The sequence below is a fragment of the Tachyglossus aculeatus genome, chromosome 2 (assembly GCF_015852505.1).
Source record: "Tachyglossus aculeatus isolate mTacAcu1 chromosome 2, mTacAcu1.pri, whole genome shotgun sequence".
Lineage (NCBI taxonomy): Eukaryota > Metazoa > Chordata > Mammalia > Monotremata > Tachyglossidae > Tachyglossus > Tachyglossus aculeatus.
In genome coordinates, this window is record NC_052067.1 from 69,703,260 (window position 1) to 69,709,980 (window position 6,721).

The 6,721-nt window shown below is 42.3% G+C and overlaps 2 non-coding genes across 2 annotated transcripts; one reads left to right on the forward strand and one right to left on the reverse strand.

Moving 5' to 3' along the window:
• Nucleotides 1-3,370: 3,370 nt before the first annotated feature.
• On the reverse strand, nucleotides 3,371-3,508 carry LOC119924745. The gene has a single exon (XR_005449442.1). It is a non-coding gene; the product is annotated as a small nucleolar RNA SNORA7 (small nucleolar RNA).
• A 1,251-nt stretch (nucleotides 3,509-4,759) lies between these two features.
• Nucleotides 4,760-4,897, forward strand: LOC119925046. Its single transcript, XR_005449718.1, has one exon. It is a non-coding gene; the product is annotated as a small nucleolar RNA SNORA7 (small nucleolar RNA).
• Nucleotides 4,898-6,721: the final 1,824 nt, after the last annotated feature.

A 6,721-nucleotide genomic window follows, 5' to 3' on the forward strand; every position in this document is an offset into this window, starting at 1 on the left:
TGTCCTACCTAACCTCACTCATTTTCCACTACAATCCAGCCTGCACACTTCTCTCCTCTAACACCAACCAAATTACTGTATCTCGAGCTCCTGTATCTCTCCACCCACCCCTTCCTCAGATCCTCTCTCCTGTCTGGAACTCCTTCTCCCTTTATATCCAATGGATATGACTCTCCCATCTTCACTCCCATCTTCAAATCCCTACTAAAATTATGTCTCGCCCATGAAGCCTTTCCTAACTTCTCATTTCCCCAGCCTATTCACCCTCCCTTTTGTATCACCAATGCACTTGGATCTGTACCCCTTAAACACTTTTGATACTCACTCCATGCCCAGCCCCAGAGTACCCAAGTACTCATCCATATATTTTGCAACTTCCCCCTATCTGTAATTTATTTTAATATCTGTCTCCCTGACTAGATTGTCCTCTCCTTGAGGGCAGAGCTCATGTCTACCAAGTCTATCGCATTATATTCTTCCAAGTGCTTAATTGAGTGCTCTGCACACAGCAAATGCTCAATAAATATCAGATTTTAAAGGGAGAAGTAGAAAGAGCACAGGTCTGGGAGTTAGAGGACCTGGGTTTTAATCCTAGTTCGACTGATTGCTTGCTGTGGGACCTGAGGCAAGTCATTTAACTTCTCTGTGCCTCAGTTATCTCATCGGTAAAATGGGGATAAGAGTGTGAGGCCCATGTGTTTGGACTGTGCCCAACCTGATTAACTTGTATCTACCCCAGTGCTTAGAACAGTGCTTTGCAAATAGTAAGCACTTAACAAGCACTATAAATATTATTATTATTCTCTGTGCCTCAATTTCCTCAACTGTAAAATGGGCATTACATTTTTCTACCTCCTACTTAGAATGTGAATTCCATATTCACTTGGCAAGCACTTAACAATACTTAGAACAATGCTTGACACATAGTAAGCACTTAACAAATACCACCAAAAAAAAAAAAATGGGTTGGACAATAGCCTGGAGTAGCTCCAAATTCAAAGAGCATGTCTTGTGCCTAACTTCCATCTAGGGTTGGCCCGGCTGGGTGGTAGCTGATCTGTATCTCAGGGAAGTCCTCTTGAATCTCAGGAGAATCACTTAGTTGCACAGACAGGCTTAACTTCCTTCCAGTAAGCCTGGTGTGGGCAGGGATTATTTCTCTCTTTATTGCTAAATTGTACTTTCCAAGTGCTTAATACAGTGCTCTACACACATTAAGCACTCAACAAAAACGACTGAATGAATGAATGAATCTACATCTCATATCACAGCAAGAAAGGGTTTGTGTATCCTTTGCAGGAGATGCCTTTGCAACACACCTGCACACTTGGGCAAGTCACCTAACTTTTCTGTGCCTCAGTTACCTCATCTGTAAAATGGACATTAAGACTATGAGCCCCACGTGGGACATGGACTGTGTCCAACCTATCTTGTATTTATCCTAGTGCTTAATACAATTCCTGCCACATAGCATTTAACAAATGTTTTAAAAAAATAAATTCCCATTTCTGCAGTACAGGATGGAAGTGATGTGGCTTACTGCAAAGAGTTTGGGGCTAAGAGTTAAGAGGCCTGCATTCTTAGGTCTAGCACTCGTTGGCTGTGTGACTTTGAGCAAATCACAACTTCTCTATGCCTTGTTTCTTCATCCACAAAATTGTGAGGCCAATGTGGGACAGGAGCTGTGTCTGATCTAAATATGGTGATTCTACACCAGAGCTTGGCACATAGCGAGCATTTAATAAATGCCAACTTTATTACTGTTCTGTTCATCAAAGAGATTGTTTGAATTATAAGGACAACTCAATTGGTGGTTTGAGTCATCTGTTTCCAGATAGTCAGTGTCTACAAGTACTCAATAATACTATATTTACACTATTCCGCAGCATTAGGGGGAGGGTCAGCAGAGGTTGATTCACAGAAAAATTTGCCAGGACATTGCAGCTTCATGCCGGCTACACTGGTCTGGTCAACCCAATCAGTATGAAGTGCAGAGCTGGGAAATTATCCAGGCAGTTTGGTACTGCTGGTCATTCCAGTTCATTCAAAAGTGGATTCCCTGGATAATTGCACAACCCTCATCTTCAGTCTGGAGCTAAGTCTCCTTAGCCTTGTCTGGTAAAGAAGGAGATAGAATCTAATTTGTGTCTTGCCGAGAGAAAGCTTTATGAAGCAATAAATTTTCTTCCTTTTGGAAATGCTTGAGGAATCATAAAGTTGTCAGTGTGTGGTATAATGTCCGGTGCTAATCTATATAGTTTTTGAGCTAAGGTCAAGTACTAAGCATTGACATCTTGCTTAACTAAATATTATAGTTTTCAGCTGGTAACTGTTCCTTACTATATACAGAGCAAAGATAATCATTTCCTCACTGTTGCATTGGTAAGGGAAGTTAAACAAGGCCTGCTGATATTTCAGAAGGCCTGTGACCCTGGCAGTTTTATCTTGAAAGTCAAGATGCAGAGTAGTCAAGGTTTTTGGCAGACTATGCAGACAATACATTAAAAAATGATGGATGAGTAAGAACCAAAGGAACATTCTTAAAGGAACTTTCTAAGTGTCAAGTACTGAATGAATCTAACTTCTGCAAACTGGGAAGACAGAACAAAACAATAATATCTCGATAGCTGAAATTTGAGGTTGGCTCAGAAAAAAACATATCACTACTGCCTTATTGGGACAGTTGCTGTTGTGTGGACTTTGTTGCCATGGTCAATGTGAGACCATTTTAGCTGTGCCTCAGTGGCTCTTTTCAATAGTCATCAAATCCCCTAATGAAAATAATGGAATTTTTTTTGTTTGCTAAATTGTGGACTTTGCCCCACCAGAGCATAACTGCATTCCATAAGTTTTGTCTTGTCTTATACCGTCGAGTTGTTTCTGACACTTAACAACACCATGGACACATCTCTCCCAGAACACCCTGCTCTCCATCTGCAATTGTTCTGGTAGTGTATCCATAGAGTTTTCTTGGTAAAACTTGCTTCTTAGAGAAGCAGCGTGGCTCAGTGGAAAGAGCACGGGCTTTGGAGTCAGAGGTCATGGGTTCAAATCCCGGTTCCGCCAATTGTCAGCTGTGTGACTTTGGGTAAGTCACTTAACTTCTCTGTGCCTCAGTTACCTCATTTGTAAAATGGGGATTAAGATTGTGAGCCCCCCATGGGACAACCTGATCACCTCGTAACCTCCCCAGTGCTTAGAATAGTGCTTTGCACATAGTAAGCACTTAATAAATGCCATTATTATTATTATTATTATTATTATTAAAAATACAGAAGTGGTTCACCATTGCCTGCTTCCACGCAGTAAACTCGAGTCTCCACCATCGACTCTCTCCAATGCCACTGCTGCCCAGCATGGGTGAGTTTTGACTTGTAGCAGGTTGCCTTCCACTCACTAGCCACTGCCCAAGCTAGGAATGGAATGGGTATGACTCTGCTTGACTCTCCTTCCCGTAGCCAAGACTGGTAGAGTACTGGAAACTCTCCAGGTGTGATCCTGAGAGGGGATTTCATAAGTACTAAGGGTGATTTGGTGCTTCATATTTAAAGGACTGTGTTTCATGACATTTCAATCAGTGGGACTTATAAAAATCTCTCTGAGGCAGCAATAATTTGGAAATTCCAATATCACATCAATTGCAGAATCTGACATCTGGGTATAACTGACCGATTCATTAGATGATTGTGGATCATTGATTTTCTGCACAGAAAACAAATAGATTGAAGCCTCTATGTATTATTTTCTTCTAATCAATCATTCAGGGTCCCATAATGTTTCCTGTTGTGCCTTGAGAAGTGGGTTGCAGACCTCATAATTTGAGTCAGAATTATTTTATTTCAGGCATATGCTATTTTTAACTTCAGAATGCTGTTATGCGGACAAATTTTCCTTACAAAAGGCAACCTCTTTTCTGAATATATTTCTGTTTAGTCTGGCACAAGATTAATATTCTTGAGGTCCACAGTGCTTGGCTTGCAAAAATGTCAAGCAAATGGACATAATTTATTGAAAAATTAATCATGGGGCCATTTCCGCCTTGAGATTGTCAACTTGTGGGCAGAGATCATGTTGTACTCTCCCTAGCATATAGTAGAGTGCTCTGCATGCAGTGCTCAATTAATACCATTGACTGATTGATTTCTAAAGTAAGAATGATTTCTAACCCTTTTTTGTTCTCCCTAGGCTGATACTGATGACAGAACAATCACGCCTCTAACAGAAATATATACAAAAAGGCTACATCATCATCATCATCAATCGTATTTATTGAGCGCTTACTGTGAGCAGAGCACTGTACTAAGCGCTTGGGAAGTACAAGTTGGCAACATATAGAGACAGTCCCTACCCAACAGTGGGCTCACAGTCCAAAAGGGGGTGGGGGGCGGGGGGGAGATGCTACAGCATTGAACTCTATGGCAACTCTTAATTTTCTTCTCTCTACACTCCCCTAAAACCCCGGGCAGCTTAGTGAGGAGTGGAATAGTAGCTTAAGTCAGGCATAATTATTTGGGCACAGATGGAGAAGAATTTATGTAATAGAAATTCAACTGAGAATAGGGTAAAGTTTAAGTTTAAATTTCATCAATGAAGAAAAGTAAGTTCTCAATAAACACCATTGATTGGTTAAACTAATGTACAGGGGCAAGGGGAGGGGAAATACAAGCACAAGAGGACAGGCTACACAGCTGCCAACGAAAAAAGGGAAACAATATTAAGCAAATGGGAATCCTGGAAAAAGGCATGCTATTAGTGACACCCTCACTCAGGGTCGCACTTTGAGAGTTTCCAGTACTCTGCCAGTCACGACTACAGGAGGGAGAGTCAAGCAGAGGCATACCCATTCCATTCCTAGCTTGGGCAGTGGCTAGTGAGTGGAAGATAATCTGCTACAAGTCAAAACTCATCTGTGTTGGGCAGCAGCAGCACGGGAGAGAGTCGAGGACAGAGACTTGCGGAAGGAGGCAATGGTAAACCACTTCCACATTTTTACCAAGGAAACTCTATGGATATGCTGCTAGAATGATTGCACATGGAAATGGGGCATTCTGGGAGAGATGCGTCCATGGCATTGCTATAAATCGGACATGACTCCACAACATAACACAACAACAACATTACTGACACAGGAAAAAAACTGAAGAATGAAGAAACAAAGGAGAAAAAGAAAAATTTAAAGGACAGAAACCCCAGAGGGTTAAACAAGTGAATAATTAATTCCGATCTAATATGCTTTTACAACCTAGGTGAGAAGGACTGCTAAGAGAAGTAGACACTACAAAGGAAATGAAGTATGATTCTGCATTTTTAAGTGGGGTGGCCAAAGCCATTGTGTTTAAAAATCGTTGGGAACACTACACCTCAGCTAATATTGCTCATTCCTCTCATGCTAACTTAATCACTGTGCCTTCTTCTTGGCTGTTTGTCACCAACCTATTGTTTAGATGCTTCCTCCTGCTTGAAACTCCCTTTCATTTCATATCTGACAACCCAATCAATCAATCAATCAATCATATTTATTGAGCACTTACTGTGTGCAGAGCACTGTACTAAGCGCTTGGGAAGTACAAGTTGGCAACATATAGAGACAGTCCCTACCCAACAGTGGGCTCACAGTCTAAAAGGGGGAGACAGAGAACAAAACCAAACATACTAACAAAATAAAATAAATAGAATAGATATGAGCAAGTAAAATAAATAAATAAATAGAGTAATAAATATGTACAAACATATATACATATATACAGGTGCTGTGGGGAAGGGAAGGAGGTAAGATGGGGGGATGGAGAGGGGGACGAGCGGGAGAGGAAGGAAGGGGCTCAGTCTGGGAAGGCCTCCTGGAGGCGATGAGCTCAATTCATTTAATTGTATTTATTGAGTGCTTACTGTGTGCAGAGCACTGTACTAAGCACTTGGGAAGTACAAGTTGGCAACATATTGAGACGGTCCCTACCCAACAGTGGTCTCACCATCTAGAAGGGGGAGACAGAGAACAAAACCAAGCATATTAACAAAATAAAATAAATAGAATAAATATGTACAAATAAAATAAATAGAGTAATAAATACGTACAAACATATATACATATATATATAGGTGCTGTGGGGAGGGGAAGGAGGTAAGGCGGGGGGGATGGAGAGGGGGAGGAGAGGGAGAGGAAGGAGCGGGCTCAGTCTGGGAAGGCCTCCTGGAGGAGGTGAGCTCTCAGTAGGGCCTTGAAGGGAGGAAGAGAGCTAGCTTGGCGGATGTGTGGAGGGAGGGCATTCCAGGCCAGGGGGATGACGTGGGCTGGGGGTCGATGGCGGGACAGGCGAGAACGAGGCACAGTGAGGAGATTAGCGGCAGAGGAGAGGAGGGTGTGGGCTGGGCTGTAGAATGAGAGAAGGGAGGTGAGGTAGGAGGTGGTGAGGTGATGGAGAGCCTTGAAGCCGAGGGTGAGGAGTTTTTGCCTGATGCATATGTTGATTGGTAGCCACTGGAGATTTTTGAGGAAGGGAGTAACATGTCCAGAGCATTTCTGGACAAAGAGAATCTGGGCAGCGGCGTGAAGTATGGATTGAAGTGGGGAGAGACAGGAGGATGGAAGATTGGAGAGGAGGCTGATACAGTAATCCAGATGGCTCAATGTGGGCAGGGAATGTCTATCATCTCTATTATATTGTAGTCTCCCAAGCGCTTAATACAGTGCTCTACACACAGTAAGCACTCAATAAATACCATT